This window comes from Cygnus atratus, chromosome 1 (genome assembly GCF_013377495.2).
Source record: "Cygnus atratus isolate AKBS03 ecotype Queensland, Australia chromosome 1, CAtr_DNAZoo_HiC_assembly, whole genome shotgun sequence".
Taxonomy (NCBI): domain Eukaryota; kingdom Metazoa; phylum Chordata; class Aves; order Anseriformes; family Anatidae; genus Cygnus; species Cygnus atratus.
The window spans coordinates 50,259,724-50,280,838 of NC_066362.1; the positions used below are offsets into that span (position 1 = coordinate 50,259,724).

Here is a 21,115-nt window from a genome sequence, read left to right on the forward strand (position 1 = left end):
CTGAAAAGGACACAAGGGGACCGATGTAACATTGCAAGGGAGTTTCATTTCTAATATTTCCTAAATTTTAAGAGTATCCCTATGCAATTAATAATGATTTATGAATAGAGTTGCTTATAGGTGGATAAAATACAAGCTAAAGATGATAGCTTTCAATGTAGTCAGCCATGAAAGTTCTATTTGTCCTAGCATTCAAAATGCTTTAATTCAGACTGGCTAAAACTGCACTTGTAACTGACAATAGGGACATGCTTTGTGTTTAAACAACAAAGGCAATGTTAACTTTTAGAACATAGAACAAGGTACTGACTAAACTAAAAGCATCTTTAAAGATGCCAGACACAATTCTAGGGAGTTTATCAAAAGTATCCATTTTTAAAAAACAATTATGTATGGAACATCAAAGAAGAAAATCTTGCCAAGATTTTAATTAACATCTGCAAATAATGAAACCTGTATTTCATTTAGGTGTTTCTAATTTGCATGTTGCCATGCTATTACACTTAACAAATATATTCACATACATACACTTGCATATGTAATCTGCTTTGTGCATGAGTGCTGTAGCTGTGCCATGTCTGTATGTATTTTCAAAATATAAGTCATACTGTCCAAATGATTTGGATTAATTTCCACATGAAAGCTATGGTATGTGTGTCTCCATGTTTGTTCTTTAACCATTAGATGATCTTCAATTTCTGCAAAGACTCTATTCTCTAAAAATATTTGTTCTCTCCCATTGACAGTAATGGGACCATGCAAGCAACTTCAAGACAACTTCCTGAAAAAAAAATAATAATACAGTTATAGTTGAAATATAAGTACTACTACTACCTACTAATATTATTATAATCAAAAATGTCTGTGCAGTTAATTTTATGATTTTTTTCTGAGTGAAACAGAGCTTTAGTTTCATCTACAGTCAGACCCAATAATGAACTTATAAACCAGTATAACAACTAACTACAGGTTAATAAAAATATTAAAACGTTTGATATTTAATTAAATATCAGTTTAATTAAATTAAATTGATTACATTTCAAAATCAAAGGCCAATTATAACAGGATTTGTAAGAAGAAGTTCAAATTGAAATGCTTAAGTAATGGTTATTAAAAAAAATAAATATTTTGGGGGTTTAAAAAATAAGGTATTCATTAGCAAAGAAAAAGACAGGGTTTGCAATCTGCCTTTGACTCTCAGCATTGCCTAGGTGGCTTCATCCATCTATTCTTCTGTTTAACCTCTTGTAGCAACACCTAAATGAAATAAACAAAGAATTATTTAGCTTAGAAATTCTTCATTTCCTATAATCATATTGCCTTTGGTCTTCACTAATCTCTAAGTGCTTTAAAAAAAAATCAATCAATTTTTATTTAATCTTCTTCTCTTGAAGAAAAGAACTGTAATATTTGTTCTTCATTTTAAAATTTAAGAAACATTCACTAGTCTAAAGGAAATGCCATGTTTTGCCAAAAGAAGTAAGCACAGTAAAGACCAGTGGGTTCATGAGATAGGAATTTAGCAATTTTAACAATAATTAATTATCTGCCTTACAAAATGAAGAAATAATAAGTAAAATGCATTTTTACATTATTTTAAATGATTTCAATTTGGTACTAATTAGTCAAAATCACGGAAATAAATTTTCTTCATAACTCTTCCATCCCACCTCTTTTTATTCTGTTCTCATAATATTCAGTATTCCAGCAACTCAATGTGAAAAGATTAGTTAAAGTCTTTCTTTTCTCCTCATCTACACTTCCATTTATGATTCCTTTTCTGACATAGAATCGCAGAATCACAGAATCATCTAGGTTGGAAGAGACCTCCAAGATCACTGAGTCCAACCTCTGACCTAACACTAACAAGTCCACCACTAAACCATATCACTAAGCTCTACATCTAAACATCTTTTAAAGACCACCAGGGATGGTGACTCAACCCCATTTTGCTAGCTAAAAACAATTATGTCAGTGTAGCTCCTCTGATAAACATTGTATATTTTTATATGTCCAAGAGAATGGAGCTCTTGCAATAAATAGTTCTAGCATTTTAAACTAGATTAAGATACTGTTCAGAAAAACATATATTCTCAGCTTTAAAACAAACAAACAAAAAATTATCTTACAGCATAGGATCTTCTTTCTAGAACAAAAGACTCAGATAAAATTCCAATGAAATCTCTCCTATTTAATGTGATTAGTTCTTTCCCCAGCACATCCAGTCATCAACACTTACAAAGAAGAGCAGCAGGTAGGAAGGTGGTGAAATACACAGAAAATAAAAAGAGTAATAAAATCCCAGGACACCCAAAATAAGATTTTTTGTAGATGTATTTAGTACAGTACAGTTTTTGAGAAATGTTTTTGAAACCTAGTTCTATTTCAAAACTTGAAGAAGTAAAAATTATCTTTCATTCCTTAAAAATAAGAAGAAGCCACCATGTACCATGTTAATGTAGTGCAAAGAACAGTTTCAGTTCTGTTATCAATCTGTTCATGTCTGGAAGGTTCATATGCAAGCACAATACAGTCTTTCATAGGAATTTAGAGAATCGATGTATGAGAAGCACTGAAGTCCCCAAATTTTCTTAATAAAGAATTTTATTAGTCTGAAGAACCAGTTCACAGCCAAAGTGCCAGTCACTGGACTTGCACTGCCACGCTGGCTTGTGGTTGCACTCCTGAAGGAGACGAGGTCCATGTGCACTGACAGCTCCAGAAGCCATTTAAAACCAGGCTGGGCTCAGTGTTCAGCTGCATGGTGTATCCAGGCCCCTCCTCACTTCCAGCCTCCCACGGGTGCACTTGGGACCCCTTTCCATCTGTAAGCAACTTCCCCTTTCCTTTAGACACCACAGAAGTGGAGGTCTCTGCATCCATGACAAATTACTCCAAGGTGGAGCAATAAGCTAAACTGCTGCCAGAGAGACAGAAAACTTTCTTTATGATTGACCAGTCTGTAAAGGCAATTAAGCACTACCACAGACAACCAAAGTAGGTTGTATAACCCATTCACTGAAAGATTTTACACAGAGATTGGACAAACCACTGTTAATAGTTTAGATATTACTGTACTGCTTTAGGAAAAGAACTACAGTAGTTAATGTCTTGGCAGTCCTTAGAGAATATTTTCTGTGACTTTCTGTAACCCACATATTGATTGAAAACATGGCCATTTAAATATTCCTGAAAAACTTAATTTGAGGTCACATCAAAAGAAGAATTCCAACTAAATTTCCTTCCTTCCTTCCTTCCTTCCTTGCTTCCTTCCTTCCTTCCTTCCCTTCTCTCTCTCTCTCTCTCTTTCTTTCTTTCTCTCTTTCTCTCTTTCAATTACTGGAATCATTGAAACATAGACATAACTAGATATGCAAAAGGACATAATAAAAAACAAAAATCCAAAACAAAATCCATGAAAATAGATGTGGACATCTGTTCTTCAACAATTTTAATAATTAAATACATAGACATGATCAGCTGTGTTCAGAAAAAAACAACAGGTAGTGCTGATGTAATGATGTTATAGGAATTGACATTCTTTTTGGTGGCAAACTAAAGATTTTGTTTGTAGAGTAATAGGCATTATTTAGAGACGAAAAAAATGCTTTTCACAAAAGAAAACAAAATTAATTGAATCAAAAATGTCAAACTTCAGTGAGCATCATCCGAAACTTCCTTCTACAGTTCTAGTAAAAATTTTGGAATTTCAGAGAGTTTTGCTTAAAATTTCAATGAAAATTTGGAAAGCAAATTGGAATCTTAGAAACAAGGACTTGGAATTATAATTTTCTGCCTGCCTGCAAATTTCTATCTTATTTTTGGATGTCCCGAGCTCAGTATGTTCCCACTACAATTGTAAACTTCCTGAAGTTAGTAGGACTGTTTACATACTTGGTTAATGAGAGTTCCTACATACCTTTTTAAACTGTGACCTACAAGTAGTTGATATTGGAACTATTTGCAGATTCCCGTTCTTGTGTTTACTGCAGGCCTAATTAATCATTCACTAAAATACACATTCCCCAATGACCCTTCTAAGAATCAGATAAAGTCCTGAGTCCTTTAGAATATAAAGTTTAGAGATTCAAGTAGTATTTGCAATACCATTTTCCCTTGAAGTTCTTAGAAGCCAATTTATTCTGTTAACACAAATTGGTATTCATGCAATGCAATGTTGGATTCCTCATTGAAAGCTATGAGTCAAATGTGATTTCTATTCCCTTCTGTAATGATGACTTCGTATGAAGTACTGACGCATGCTCTGGTAGTAAACATCAGTCTACTTTGTGGTGAGTGAATGTACTAACCAACTGATTCACTGTGATTCAGCTAATATTTTCTCACAGGAGAAGTAGAACAATACTAGCAAGAAAGGCCAACATTTGGTCCCGTCCCGTCCCGTCCCATCCCTTCCCCTCCCTTCCCTTCCCTTCCCTCCCCTCCACTCCTCTCCCCTCCCCTCCCTTCACAGTTCCTAACGTTTTTAATCCAGAGGGGCTGAAATTCCTGTTTGTTGTTGAAAGGTAAAAGGCCATGACAGATTAAAGACTGGCTAGAGTGAGGATGTCCACCTGTTCACCATGACAACAGAGGAAAGCAAGTCAACAAAAGAGCCTGGCTCTATATCTAGATGAGATGAGGGAAATTAGAAGTTTGCTCCTTTTTATATTTTCTAGACAGATACTATCCCTGGAACAAGAATCAAAATTAGTGTCCCAAACTAGTGTCTGAGAAATATTTAACATTATTTAGTACTTGATTAAGGATTTTTGTTTGTATGCTTTTCATCAGATGAATGAAGAACTCCAAATCCATCAACTCATTTCAATGTTTTTGTTTTGATCAGTATCTTCTGATATCAGAAAATTATATTTTCCTAATTAAGATTTTACAAAGGAAATATTTCATTTCCGTAAGAAAAAATTATTACTTTGTTTAGAATACTTGTCACAGTTAAAAGCACCACAGAACAATGCCAGGAAATATCAGGTTATTTAGATTTCTAGTAAAACTAAGTGGGCAATGGATGGCATCAAGATGGCATTTTTTTAAAAACAGACTTGACATACATAAATACAACAAAAACTAAACAGATGAAATGCATGGTTACTGCTACTGATATTAATTTCAGGGTTAAATATTTTGTTTGATATTACAGTCAATGCACAGGTTTTGTTTGCAGAACATTCAAGGAAATGGTTCATAATAAATGCAAATAACAAGCTCTGATTCCACTGAATACTGATAACAAGTACTTTGTTAATTTAATGATCTGTGAAGGAGTTTCACCTTACCTCAAAAGCCTGCTAAATTTACTGTCGACTTGAACTGGAAATTATTAGCTTCAGTCAACAATAATCAATAGGCTTTAGAGCTGATGTAAAAAAATTAAGAGAACAGAGAAAAGAGCAGAAATACAGCTTGATGATTTTTGATGTTTGATATACTTAATTTTCTCAGTGTCCAACAACCTACATTATAAAGAACTTGAAAATTTTGAAAAGTACTACTGGAAGAAAAAAATCAAACCAAAACATTTAAGACAGAGGTGGAACCAAAGTAAGACACCAAATGCAGTATCTATAGAAATAATAACATCTGAAAACAAAGTGATGTATTTGCTTAAGTGAGATTTGGATCCACTTACAAAAAAAAAAAGTAATGAAATTATACTTAGCTATCCAAAAACTGAAATAGGATAAGAACATCCAAATAAATGGATATTTTCCAAATTTATATAGCAAACCCTTTTGAAGAATGAAACTAACATTCTATCACTTCTGAATTTCTACTTAAAGAGAGCAGATATATGTGGCTATAGTGACATAGAAGATAAATATTTATCAAAAAAAAAGAGCCTCATCTGTAAAACTTGGAAATTCACATCTGTTGGGAACTGAATCAAAACAAACCCTGTCACGCAATGAGTGATTCCTGTAAAAGTGCACTATGAGCTAGGTTTTCTCTTACAAATGTCATCTATATGCACCATGTATGGGTAGACCCTGCTCTCAGGGTCTGCTATCAGTTATCAGACTGTGGCATAGAAAGAGACATTTAGATGGTAAGTACCAGGTAATATTGTCCCCCAAAATACTACAAATTCACAGCACCTCTCCCCTTCTCACAAAAAAAAAAGAAAAGAAAAGAAAAAAAAAGCATAGGCCAGGCCAAAAACACACACACACACACAAAACAAACAAACAAACAAACAAAACTAAAACCACCACCACCACAACAACAACAAAAAAAACCATTGCAAGATGATCTGCCATACAAATTCCTGAAACCAGTTTTGTTTGGGGGTTGGGACTATTGGTAGTAGGGAAGGGAATATTCACTCCTAACCTCCACAACTTTGAAGGATGCCATATGAAGAAACGCAAGATACGCACACTTCTTAGGAATAGTCAAAAAAAATCCAAATAAATTTGAACTCTCTCTCTCTCTCATACACACACACACACACAGTCTTAGTTATTACTTCTATGACATTTTATATATGTTTAATTCATTGAAATATTCCAGCAAAAGATTAGTCTTTATGACTGTCAGAATAAGAATTAACCCCTTCTCCTGCAAATAAGAGAAGACCAAAGTTTGTTTCTCCATAACCTATAGCAGATCTTTTCTCAGTGTGGTAATTTAAAAGTATGTAGAGATAAAAGCGAACTTCACTTTTATTTAAAAATTAATAATTGTAAAATTTAAGCTATATACCCTGAACTGTTCTTAGTCAACCTCTGTATTACTGAGTAATACTGAGTAAAATAAGTATGTTCCAGATGCTCCATTAAACTAAAGATTGCTTTTTGATACTCTATCATGGCTTCTTTTTTCCCTTGCATTGTTTTGCTACTACTTACAGCTTGCTAATGAAGACTGATCTCAGTGCTGGGGGTGCAAGAGCTGAGATTGTGCAGTACAGTAAATTAGAAATCAGAAAACAAAAACAGACATTCACTTTTCTTCTTATTCTGTGGTCTCATCAAAGATGGAAGGTCTTCCTAGGGATTAGTAATATTCAGATAATAGCCTCCTATATTTTTCATTTTTTGACATAAAATTCCCTAGTACAGAAAATATTGGTTGTTTGTTTTCTTCAGCAGAAACATCAAACAAATGTTGATGTTAATGTTAATGTTTTAGCTATTTCTTTTGTTTCATTCGGCTATTTTCTGGGGTATTTTAACTTTGTTATGATGTAATAGTAATTAAAACTTTGTTTGAACCAAATCATAAACATATTTTAATATAAACAGTCATTTTTTGTTGTTGTTGTTAGTGCTAATCAATTATAGTACCTTAGTACCATCCTATGTTTACATATAAAACACTAATTTCTGCTAATTGTATCAGGCTTATATTAGCCAAAGACTCATATTTAAATATTTGTAAATAAACATAGAAATAACAGCAATATTCAAAGAAAGCAGAGAGGGGTAATTAAATACTAGTGAATGCAACTACCTTTCTCAGTGTTTTGAAAATATTGTGGAATATCATGGATTTACCTCAGAAGAAACTATGCTTAAGTAAAAGTACCTTTAGAATTTGGATTTATGATTATAGGCTATCTTTTAGTGAAGGTACAAGTTATTCACATGTTACTTCTAACAAAGATATAAAAATACATGTGACTGAAAATCAGCATTCTGATTTGACAGCATTTGTTTACTTTTTGAAAGTACTTTCCAGAAAATTGGAAGATTTTGACCCTGACTATCCTTGAATGTTCTTGACACCTTCACTGCTAAGAGAATTAGCAAATCTCCTAAAAAGATCACATTTACAAGGTCTTTTACAAGGTTATTCACGAGGTCAATTACCAGATCATTACAAGATTGGTGGCCACACTGCTTCCAAAAATGCAACTTTTCTATACTTATCCACCAGTATAATAAGTATAACAAGTCCAATAAGTATAATAAGTCCAATAAGTATACTTATACTTTTCTATACATATCCACCAAAATTCCTGGCAGATTTTCCCTATCCCAGTGAGATTCCTGTGTTGACATCTCCAAAAATTAATTGAACCATCAAAAGTTCATTTGAACAAAACACAATAAATCTCTATAAATTGGCTTTTCCAACTTAAAATTATTTATTATCCATTCTACTCTCAAATCCCTCCAAATATGACTGTAAGGAGCATCATAAATAATTTTCCTACGTCCTTTGGTATAATTAACTCTCTTTCTAAATATAAATTTTCTGAAGCAGGGGAGCTTTTTTAAACAATCTATATACAGCTTTGTCTGGTACAAGAGAAATATTTATTACCATTGAGAAGGCTTATTCACTGATTTATTTCCCAACTGTTGTATGACAGCATTTGTCCAGTAAGAACAGCAGTGGCCTGGGTTCCAAATAGAATATTCTACTATTTGCCTTTAGAGGACATGTTTAACTTACGTTCTTTGTGATATACATCTACATCACTACCACCAAGAAAGACTATACACTGAACCCTGATAATGTCAGTGAAGAATGTTGGTCTAAAATTGAACTCAACAGTAAAGAGGCACCATAATTAGCAAAGGAAATAATTTTGAAAAGTTCCCAATGCCATTTTAATATGCTTCAGTAAACAGTGCAGCCCTATCCTTACAAATCAGATAAGTCCATAAAGACAGCAAAATGCATGTGCAAGTTCAGACTTGAGCATGTCTGTGGATGCAGGAAGAGACTTATGTACCTCAGCATGTCCACCTGTTCAGTATCTCAGCATATGACTGGATGGGTTACAATCATAGTAACAGTGTATGTAGGTATATGTCATAGAATCATTAAGGTTAGAAAAGACCTCCAAGATGATCTGGTCCAACCATCCCCCTACCATTAATACCACCCACTAAATCATGTTCCTAAGCACCACGTCCAACCTTTCCTTAAACACTCCCAGGGACGGTGACTCCACCACCTCCCTGGGCAACCTATTCCAGTGCCTGTGTACTCTTTCCGAGCAGAAATTTCTCCTAACTTCCAACCTGAACTTCCCCTGGCATACTAGATGAATATAGATGGAATAGAAGGAGATGAGGTTGGTCAGGCCTTTCACGAACCCATACTGACTGGGCCTGATCCCCTGGTTGTCCCGCATATGCTGCATGATTGCATTCAAGATGACCTGTTCCATCACCTTTCCTGGCACAGAGGTCAGACTGACAGGCCTGTAGTTCCCCAGGTCCTCCTTACCATCTTTCTTATAGATGGGTGTTACATTAGCAAGTCTTCAGTCATCCAGGATCTCTCTGGATGACCATGACTGATGATAGATGATGGAAAGCGGCCCAGCAATCACATCCACCAACTCCCTCAGCACTCTCGAGTGGATCCCATCTGGCCCCATGGACTTGCGACAGTCCAGGTGGAGCAGCAGGTCTCTAACTGTTTCCACCTAACTGTGGGGGTTTCTTCTGCTCCTCATCCCACCAGCTCGTGAGGCCAAGTACCCCAAAGATAAGTGGTTTGACTAGTAAAGACAGATGTAAAGGAGGCATTAAGAACCTCAGCCTTTTCCTTATCCTCAGTAGTCATGTCCCCCCCCCCCCCCCCGCATCTAGTAAAGGATGGAGATTCTCTTTGGCCCTCCTCTTACTGTTAATATATTTTTAAAAACATTTTATGTTATCCTTAACCATAGTGGCCAGGTTGAGCTCATGCTGGGCTTTAGCCTTCATGATTTTTTCTCTGCATATGCTAGCAACTTCCTTGTACTCTCCCCAAATTGCTTGTTCCTTCTTCCACCAGACATAGCCTCTCTTTTTCTCCTGGACACTCAGCAAAAGTTCCCTGTTCAGCCACTCTGGTCTTCATCCGCGCCAGCTCATCTTACGGCACACAGGGACAGCCTGCTCCTTTCTTTCTATGGAAGGCTGAGGAAAAAGACCTCTCTTGCAGAGTAGTTTAGACAATTGAAGACACTAAATCTGAAACAGAGTTACTGGCAATAATGCTTAGCCACCAAAAAATAAATTATTTATTAGGGTGCTGAGGCACTGGAACAGGCTGCACAGAGAAGATGTAGATGCACTGTCTTTTGAAGTGTTCAAGGCCATGCTGAATGCGGTTTCAGCAATATGATTTAGTGGAAGGTGTCCCTGCCCATGGCTAATGAGGTCAGAACACTAGATGACCTTTAAGGTCCCTTCCAACCCAAACCATTCTGTGAAATTCTGCCTCATTCAGATGGACTCCAGGCTTCAATTACTTCTCAAATGACACCGGTTTCATAAAGTTAAACTAGAAAATTTAACTGCATAGACACCTCTCATCAGCATATTGCTTCACAGGATAAACACAGCAGATCTACCTTCCCTACCAGCTTTCTATTAAAAAACAAGGTCGGCAACATTCAGTTATTCATAATTCCTTTTTTCCATAGGCAGAGATACTTAAAGACCACCTAATATTCAGGACAAGTAATTTTGCTCTTGTGGATGAAGGAAATTGTCATAAGGCAAGATGGGTTCTCAATCTACACAAATAAGGGAATACACTTTTGGTTGGCCTAAAATCTTGGGGTAAATTCTTCTAGGAGGTAGGAATTGATCTGAAGGCAAGAGTAACTTACACAATCACAAATCTGTTGTTTGCCATTAAAAATGAGGAGCAGTAATTCCATAGCAAACTTCTGGACTGAGATGCTTGCCTGAAAAGGAAAGGGTAAATGACATGAACATTTTTTGTCAGATTGTTTAAAGCAGTACTGGCAGGTACTAGGTAACTATGAGTATAACTGAACACTTGTTTATGAGCAGACAATATATATATACCCTTCTCCAAACTTAACGTAAAACAAATATGGAGTATGGTGAAATAACTGAAACCAAACAAAAAACAACAAATGCAGATGTAGCCAAAATATTTAAAGGCTTAGAAGTTTCACAAGCTATAATTTGACCCATGGTTACTGACACCGGTATACAGCAGAGATTTCTTTGGCATTTCATGAAGTCCTACTTAAGTCCACTGTGAGAAGAAAAATTACATCTCCTAAAATTCATCAAAGGCAAAAGTCATATTATAATAACTTCATATTATAATAACTTCATATTATAATAACTTCATTTATGGTATAAGTATTAAAGTCTGCAATGAAAGTGATGCACAAAATGTGTATGTGGAATCCAGTTTTGCTTGGTATAAAGAGATCATTTGGGCTTCATTCAGTTCACTAGGCAGCACGTAAAGGATAAGAATGTCTACCAGTAAAGATTCCACAAGAATTTACATTAAGCATTTCAAACTAACTTTTTAATGTATTTGACCTTAAAAGTTAGAGAATTTTTATTTTGGTCAAGTAAAAGTGCAATGAGGAAAAACAAAGACTGCATCTTCACTGGCTGCTTTTGATCATCTAAAAAAATATATTTTTTTTATTTTAATGACATGAAATTTTACAGACCTACTATAAAATGGTCTTACCAGAAGTCCTAACCACTACAAATACAGAATAAAAATTGAATCTGAAATAAGGTCAAATAAACATAGGGATTAAAAAGACAGTCTGAAGAGTTTAACTTTTTGTATACTCTTCTGAAATATTTAGTATTAGCAGCATTAATTATTAACATGCTAACTAAAATTATTAATAAACACATTTTCACAAGTTTGCATTAGATCTCTTTGGAAAGCATTTCTCAGATTCTCGGTCAGTTAGAAGAATTTGTTTCTGAGCTGTATCTCTGCATGTAAAGAAATTTACATATAGTAGTATCAAAGGTTTTACAGAAATTCTCCTTTTAATACATTGCTGTCATCAAAGATCCCACCTTCTGAAATGTAGGTCTACAGAATTTGTCAAAAAGGCTTGTCGAAATTATGTTCTCTCTATCACCTTATGATCCTTAAAAGAATATGCTGTCTTCCATATATACTAAAAATACAAATATTTTTAAAATCTCACGCCAAATTTAATCTCTGAGCAGGATTTTATTTCAAAGTAAATGAATTCATTGCTGACTCTAACTAACAAGTATTTGCATAGTTAGATTGTTATAAATCCACATAAGCTTCCCTGAGAATAAAGTGTTTTCATGTGTTTAGCTCATTATTAAAGAACAAAAAATCCAAACAAATATCGTGATTTGACAGCAGAACAGTTTATATGCACATAAGAGTTATGAAAGATGAGACTTAATACCCAGACCTCCCCTATTTTCAAGTTCTCTTGCTCCAGATCCCACAGTTTGCTTCCTGCATCTGATTACACTTATCTTTCTGTGTGATATGCATGGTCATATGTTTATATGTTACCTGGAAATGTATTTGAAAATACATGTCATTAAAATAGTGCTTTTATTTGGATAACATTATTTCCAACTGCAATTACTCAAGAGAAAGAAAAAAGCAATCAAAGTGTAAGTAGAAACATAATTTCCATTTGGAATGTTTTCGATTTGTTTATGTAGTCAAAAATTAGATATCTGTGAGAACAGCTATGATTACAGCTTAAGAAATGTGGTTTTGGAAATGTTATTTCAATAGGGAATACAGAAAAAGAAGTGTAAACTTACATTAGCTGTACAACATTCCACTTAATCAGTCATCTCTTGCACAATATCTACTCCACTAAATATCATGACAATTTTTGCAGTTTATTACTAATTTAAGTTACATCGAAGGTTAAGAAATATTGTAACAAAAACAAGGACAGGTTATGTGGCTCTCATTGTGACAACAAGGCAGGTTATGAGTCTGTATTTTACTATTTGATTGGAAATTGCCAACTGGACACCTTCAACTCGACACTTCAGTCCAGCGTGAGGAACCTTTTCTGTAGCCCCTGCCGGGCTGAGACCAAAACCCAGACAGCGTGGCCGCAACACCCCTAGCAGACACCTTTACCCAGACAGACCTCCCAAGGGTTGAAATTGCTGAAAGAGCTACCCAGACCCTCAGCTGCAGGGAACTCCACTAAATGGAGGTCCCTCTAGAGCCTGAAGGCAGAGCTGGGTGTTGTGAGTGCAAGTGTGACCAGATAGATGATCTCTTTGAGCAAGCTGTCAGGTTGGGAGAGGAGCTCAGCAGGCTGTGATGCATCCAGCAGTCTGAGCAAGAGATGGATGCGTGGTGTTATGCGCTGTCACAGACTGAGCAACAACCTTGCCTTAAGTCCACCCAATGGGATGGTAAAGTGGCTTCCAACCCCAAACCAGCAAAAATGCCAGACTCACAAGACAAGGGAGGCTGGACCCTCATCTCTGCTCAGAGCAGAGTGAGGAATCTCCCCCCTGCCCCTGAATTGCCCTTACGCAACAGATATGATGCTCTGGAGCTCAAAAAAGAAGAGGGTGTCAATAACAACGTTAATGGTCAAGACCCAGGAAAGGGCAACTGCAAAAAGGTAGACCAGAAAACGACTTGTATAGGAACCAGTGCCACAAAAAAAAAAAAAAAAGAAAAAAAAAAGGACGGAGAGTGTTGGTAATTGGACTATCATCTCTGAGAGGCACTGAGGCACCCATTTGCCTCCCAGACAATCTCTCAAGAGAGGTTTGCTGCCTGCCTGGGGCCCATATTTGTGACATCACAAAGAGGCTCCGAAACATAAAAAGAGACTTTATGTCCCTTGGAAAGATGCTGAAGGGAGCACAAGTAGTGTTATCCCCAGTCCTCCCAGTTGGAGACTGGGGCGCAGGGAGGAGGCAACATATGGATCTGGTGAATGATTGGCTGCGTAGCTGGTGCCATGTTCAGGGTTTTGGGTTCTGTGATCTCAGGCGTGCTTTTGAGAGATTGGACATGCTGACACTGGATGGGGAGCACCCAACCAAGAGGGACATATGAATGTGTGTGTGTATATATACTGTAGGTTTGTATTTTTTCTCCAACCCTTAATTCCCCTTCTTCCAGGAATTTGCCCATCATATTAAGTTTGAATTTTACTCTAGTGATATTTGGGGAGTGAAAACAACTCAACAGATTTATTAGAGTGGATTTTGCCTGTTATCTATTTGCCCTATTATCATCACCATTCAGGATTGTATTACGTTTACATCACTACAGTAATTTAAGGATTGTTGCTAAGATCTTAATAAAATATTTTCCATGACTATAGCTGTATGCATCTAACCTATTTCATACTTTTTTTTCCCCTATTATTATAGAAGAATGTAAGTTTTATTTTTATTTTTTAATTTTATTTTTCATAAATCTGAGAAATCTTTTCCTGGATTAACTGTGTGTGCTTGTCTTCTACATGAAGAAATAACTTATAAGCATTTATTTTTATAGACATTTTTCTCTAAAAGAAAATTATAACAAAACAGCTTTCTTTACCAGATCCATGTTACAGAACATAGAAACATAAAATCTGGAATCTTAGTGATGATGAAGAAAACATTTTTTTTCCACATGTATCTTCACCTATCTCACACTTGGGATGAATCTAATCAAGATCCTTTCCTCATATGGGAAATATCTAGGGTGTGAATTCAAATGGAGTAATTAAGTATTTAACTGTTATAGACCAGAATTCTTTGAGTTACTTAAAAAGCAAAATCCTTTCAGTAATCTGTTAGATCATTTAAAAATGTTTTTATCTTCACCAAATAAATTCATCCAGCCACCAAAAAATAAAAATAAAAAAGAACATTCCACACAGACAAGCTCATCTCTGTATATATATAGGAGAGAATTAGAAAAAAAAAAACAACAAAATTGTCATTTTCAATAAAGATGAGATAAAGCACTGTGAAAGACTATTAAAGTTCTCATATGTGAATATGATGTGAATATGTACTGTGAATATGTCCAGTGTCAGGAGAATTCCCTTGATTCCTAATGAAGATTTAAACTAAATTGCTCTTATGCTCAACAAAATATTCTCAAGAGAAGAATACGAGAAACGTGCCCTTAAAATATAGCCTCTGCGCAGTCTCAGGGCAGTCTCAAGAGATTAGCTTCAAACTTGAAATTTCTGCATACGAAGCAATTCCAGAATAACAGGTTGTTAGATACACACAAAACAAAACAAAAACAACAATCACAAAAAACCACCACCGACAACAACACACTGCATGTTGTGTTGTTGAAATCAAGAAGATAAACCTCTTTTTCTTGATTTACGCTTTGTGCAAGGATGAACCCTGCCAATGCATTCTAAAAAACATTTTAAAATGCAAGTATAACTGTGGAGCTGAGTCCTGTGCACTTGAGGAGACCCTCAGCATGAAATGACAGCAGAGCAGGGTTACTGAGGACTTGCTAGTCTCACGCGACAGACAGACATTTAAAGACCTTGCATGTCTAGCACGCACTGTTCAGAAGCAGGCAAAATCCTGTGTCTTATAGGAGGTAAAAATTTTGAAGGCAGTCCAGGCTTTCTGGGAATATGACAGGTTAAAGAACAAATTTATTTAAGGGTAGAGGTGAAGGGAGAAAATGGGAAAAGCTATAATATCATTTGTAATATCATTGCAAATTGATAAAGCTTCTAACAATTTGTTGAATAGGGAAGGAAGGCAAACTGCCCCTATCCTCTCTTTTGAAAAATGAAGTGTGAGTTGGACCACCAGCCCAGCAGGTAAAGGAACAGGACATCTACCTGGGGCCAGTGGGAAATGAGCTCTAGAAAAGAGATGTTTTCAGCACTGAGAAAATGCTGAGGGATAAAGATTTGCACACTCTCCTGACAGGTTTGGATTAAACCTCTGCTGCTCAGAAAGAATTATGTCTTAGATCAGGCACAATCCTGCAGTGATTTATCCTGCTTTGGGATCCAAGTTTGCTAGTTCAGCCATCTTAGAGCATTGGCAGAGGAAGTCAGTGCTATCTGCACGTATCTTCTTGCCCAAGACATGCTTGTGAATGAAGTACTTAGTACTGAGTGTCAAACTGCTTCTACTGCAGTGTAAACAGGAAACAATTTAATATACAAATTTTCATAGCCAGAATTTTAATAGATATGATATAGAATTTATTTAGTATAAATACAAACGTGTTTATGTCTTGGTTATTGAAACTTTTTAGATAGATCCTCACTGAGCATGTCAAATGTATGACTTCTACTTAGATAAACCTGTTAGCTGATGGGAAACAAAATGATGGTTTATGATAACTGCATTTACATTTGAATCTTTTCTGAATCACTATATTAAAATGAATAATAATTGTGTATGTTCCTTAGATCTTCGTGCGCTCAGAAACAAGAAAAGAAATGGGAGAGAGACAAAACATTTGGATGAGGATCAGACCACATTTTCAAAAAATGTGTTCAATAGTTTTAAAAAGCAATCCTGGAAACTCTTTCCAGGACCTCATTTTATTTTTAAACATAATCTACATTCTTTGGTATTGTTATTGCTTAACTGCAATCTTAGAATTACTTTCACCCTTTTTCCCTCTTAGTCTCTAAAAGAAGAAGCTGAAAAAAAAAAAAAATCTCTTTCTTTAAATGTAACAAATTATTTCAACAGCCAGATTTTCCATATTTCCTGAATAACAGAACAAAGTATATACTTCATTTTCCATATCTTCTTGATTCACACCTACTTTCTTATTTTAAGTATTATTATAACATATAAGAAATATATTTTATTATAGATATGGTTGTAGCAAACTGCACCTTATTGGCCCACAAGCTAGAGGGCATGGAAACTAGGAAAAGAAAGGGAAAGATCTAAATATCCTTCTCTAAATTCACATTACCTACAACAGTGATTCAGTCCAAAGTTTTGCAAGGCTTTCACTATCTCCAATAAATATAAAAAGGCATTACTTGCACCTTCATAAAAACTGAATTCTACTGCAAACTTTCATTTACTTCAAGTACTCTCCCATGAACTGAAGCAGTAACTCTGCACATATGACTATAATAGTTTGTACATCTGTCATAAACATCACTGAGCTGGCTCTTTAAAAGTTCACTATTCCTTTATTTAATCTGCAGTGGGAATTTCTCAATGCAAAGAAAGTGTCAAAATAATTCAGTAAGAAAATAAATATACAACTTCAGAAAACTTATTTTCACTCTTGCATTTTCAGTAAGATTATAACCTCCAAAAACAGGCAATTTTAATATCTTAGTTTGCATTGTTCCGTGCAGAATAATTTCACAAGCAAAATATGTCAGTTTGCAATAGGCGTAATTACTTTCACAAGAGCATCTCCAATTTAAACGTATGCAAATTCCTTTTTTTTTTTTTTTTTTAAGCTCAGGGTGCTTTAAGGAAGTATGAAATTAGAATGAACCTCCTAGGTCAGAAAATTTTATTTTTTATTATCACAGGTAGTATCTAATGCACTCACTTTCAAAATTGTTCATGGCCTTAGTGTGGGGGGTTTGTTGTGATTTTTTTGTTTTCTGAAAGATAGTCACAAATATATTGTTCTGAGGGTCTGCCTTTTGCCTCATTTCCAGACTGAGTTTGTTTATAGTTTTCTCTTTTTTGTTCTCGTACAAACATTGGCTTTTAGCCTAAATGGTAGTTTTCCATTTTTTTCTTCCAATCTTTAACCTCCTGCTTAGTATGTTGATAACCACATTCCCTTTTGACTTGTTTAGCCTCAGATAACATGTTCTAGCTCTTATCTAGAAGATAAGAATCCTGCTTTCCCTATTCACCCAGCAGAGATCTTCCATATTTGTTTTGGTTTATATTTATCAACCTTGGACATAGGTAATGAAAAGTAAGTTAGTATTCCAGATGAGCATCACCAATATCTTGTAGTAGAAACAACTCTATTTCTACTGGAGATAGCTTCATCACATTCACCTTATTTTCTGGCTAAATTACTGAAGTCATTTATGCTGCTGTGTAGGACATTTCCAGAGTAGTTTTTTGTTTGTTTGTTTGTTTCTTTTTAAGAACAAACCTCCAGCTTTCGACAGAATTTTGATACCAGTACCAGAGCACATCATTATCTATTATTGAATTGTATCCCATTTCTACTAATCCAGACCTAATAAGTGATTTTATACAGCATCCTATCCTGTATTGACAGCACATACAAATTTATATTGTCAACTGGTACAATCAGCATTTTCACTGTATTTCTACCAGGACCATTAATGACAAGACTGAGTAAGTTGAGTAGCAAGTTCTTATTAACCTTTTTGCTAACTACTGTGCTGCTGTATATTCCAGGGCTGCCTGTGGCTGTTTTCCCTTCGGATGGCTTTTATTGGCTCTCCAATAACTCTATTACTTCTTAACTGTACTTTAGCTAATATTTTCTCCAGAGATTAACTGCAGAAAGACAGTATCAAGTATTTTCTTCACCTGCTAAATCAACTATTAAATAGTGTCTTAATCTACAAAGAACTTTGTTATGTTTTACAAACACAATATATTTAATATACACTCCATATATTTAATTTATCCTTTTGTCTTAGTGCAACTGTACATTCAAGAAAAATCTGTCCTTTGCAAACCAGACTTCAGAAATGGGCCTACTTCATATTTCCATTTAACTGAACATATATCAGTTTGTACTTTTTTTTTTCTGCAAAGTTTATTTTTTCAGCCAGACCCTTTAAAGTACTTTTTTTTTTTAAATTAATTAATCTCACCTTTTGCAGGTTCACAGCCTATTTAACCAACAAATTTCCAGCCAGATGTATACAGATATGCAGGTATATGCAGATATACATTATTAGTATTTGATCTCTAGTCTGCATCTGTGAAGTTTAAGATCCATAATATTTATCTGTCCAAAAGCATTATAGACAAGATCTTCATCTGTATTTATATCCACAACTGGGATTAGGATGGATTTTTTTTTAAATTTATGTTGCTCCAGTCATTTTTTTTCTCCTTTTTTTCTCTAGTGATTTTGAAGTAAATAGTAACGTTTCTTATGGCATGAGTCAGAACAACAGTTCATTTAACTTCCTGGGCAGTCTCTGACTGTATCTACTGCCAAATGTTTTGGCAAAAAGTTTAGGAAGAAGTTCAGGAATATGGCAAGTACACATTTTTTCTCTAGGTATATCCTACCAGGTTTTGGGAGTAGGATCTTCCTAAAACAGAAATGGAACATATTTCTTTGTGTTTAATGGCATTTCAAAGATCTTTGCTCTCATCAATACCTCTGCTTTGCTCCAAAAAATGATTTGCTCCAGCTCTGCTGAAGCAGGTGGCCAGTACAGTCCTGGTTGTGCAAGGATGCGACAGCTGAAGAGCCTGTGACCTAGCAAGGGGTGATGTGCCTCTGAATGGCATGACTATCCACAAATAGGAATGCTGAGAAGAAGAATCGGGTACGGAAGCATGCAAGAAAAGTGCACACTTCCATAAACCAAGAAGTTTACAGAAGGCAATGTATGAAATAACAGTAAGGTGCATGTTTGTGCACACAATAATGCAAATAAAACCACAGAACAGAATGAGAGTAACCGGAGTTGGAGGCCCAACTCCCTCCTCAAAGCACGGATAACTTCAAAGTATGACCTGGCTGGTCAAATCTAACTCCTGGCAAGTTTTGAAATCTCCAAAACATGGAGATCTCACAACTCTGCTTTAGTGATTGTTCTTGAAGAACATTTTTTTTCTTACATTTAATTAGAATTTTCCTTGTTGCCGCTTGTGCCCATTACATTTGCTCTGCAGCACTGATGAGGATCTGGCTACAGCTTCAGTGCAACTACCTACAGAGAGTTGAACATTGCAATAAAAAGTCCCTGTAGTCTTGTCTTCTTTATGAAAACCAAACCCAGCTTCTTCAGCCTCTGTTCACGTCATATGTTACAGCCCCCAGCCACACTGGATACACAGCAGAATTCCTTCTAAGAGCAGCCACCCCAAATTAGACTGCAGCATATGTAACCCACTTTCAGACTCCAAAAGTGAATGCTTAGAGAAAGAGGAAAAGTGAAAAGCAAGTTGGAAGTGATATTTCTGTGATACATATTCAAGTTCCTAGAAATCTGTGGAGTAAACAGCTCTTGACACAGTAGTTGTAACTTTGAGTTAAAAAGTTTTAGATGATTATTTTTGCTCTTAAACCTTTCCTGTCACGTTATTATCAGTGATATTCTGAAAGTGGCCTTCACAGCAATTTCACTCTTTGATGCAATTATACATATAGGCTTTTCAGGATATAAGTAAAACAATCCTAAATTACATTAAAAAACAAAACCAAAACTGTGAGTATGGGATTTGACATTTAAAAAAAAAAAATCCTCTGATTATGCAGTTGCAGAAAAGCAACAGATTCTTATCAAGAAAACTAGAGGCAGGGAGGGATGTTAAACCATATTGTGAAAATCTTCATATTTCAAAAGAATTAAGAAGCTTTGTATGATCCTAGATGCTTTATTGCCAGTTGCCAATATATAATGGAAACAATGGTTTTATTTACTTTATAATTTAGATCGTTACATACTTTTATGATGATGATGATCTCAGGTCAGAGGCTGTATCTGCTAGCGATGTTACTAAGAACATTGCAATTTATCCTGTCACATGGAGAACATGGATTAGACTTAAGATTTATATTCTTACTTGGCTGAACTGTAGCAAAGTTGTTACTACGACTTCAAGGAAAACTAACTGTAAAGAACTAAACACAGGACGGAAATATGGAATGATGCCTCCTAATTTTATCCTTATCCATACATCAGCTATTATTGATATAATCATGACCTTCTTGCAACCTTGTTCTAGTTTAGCTTGTTGACTCTACCTCTGCTCTTCCATTTAACAAGATGGACCAAGTAAAAAGAAAACAAGTGCAAAGGTAACAGCTTTCACCTCTGAAGTGGTAACAGGGTTGCAGATGAACAATAGCACGAACAGTTGCTGCCCCTGGAAGCAAAGCGGTAACTGCTACCTCCTCAAAATACTGCCAGACCTTGGCCAGTAAACAAACCAAACCACAAGATGTAACATAGCACTTAGCTGACCCTTTGCATGATTTATGTGACTGCTCCATAATAGGTAATAACCTGAAACAGTAATTTGGTCATCACTGCCTGAAGATGTTTTTCTACATTGCTGTTCCAAAAAGCAGTGATAATAGCTTTCAATAATACAGAGAAATGACCACTCCTCCTGGCAAAAATTGAAATGACCATGTTCCAGTTCTTTAGCAAAGACTTACATATGTGATTTTATAAATATATATATTTAAAACAACAACAAAAGCAGAACACTGAAGA

At 35.4% G+C, this 21,115-nt stretch overlaps 1 long non-coding RNA gene across 1 annotated transcript; it reads right to left on the reverse strand.

Annotated features, from left to right (window-relative positions):
- Window positions 1-1,122: 1,122 nt before the first annotated feature.
- Window positions 1,123-20,872, reverse strand: LOC118250581 (uncharacterized). The gene is made up of 3 exons (XR_004779490.1): window positions 20,341-20,872; window positions 10,583-10,660; window positions 1,123-1,257 (listed from the first exon to the last, which is right to left on the reverse strand). It is a non-coding gene; the product is annotated as an uncharacterized LOC118250581 (long non-coding RNA).
- Window positions 20,873-21,115: the final 243 nt, after the last annotated feature.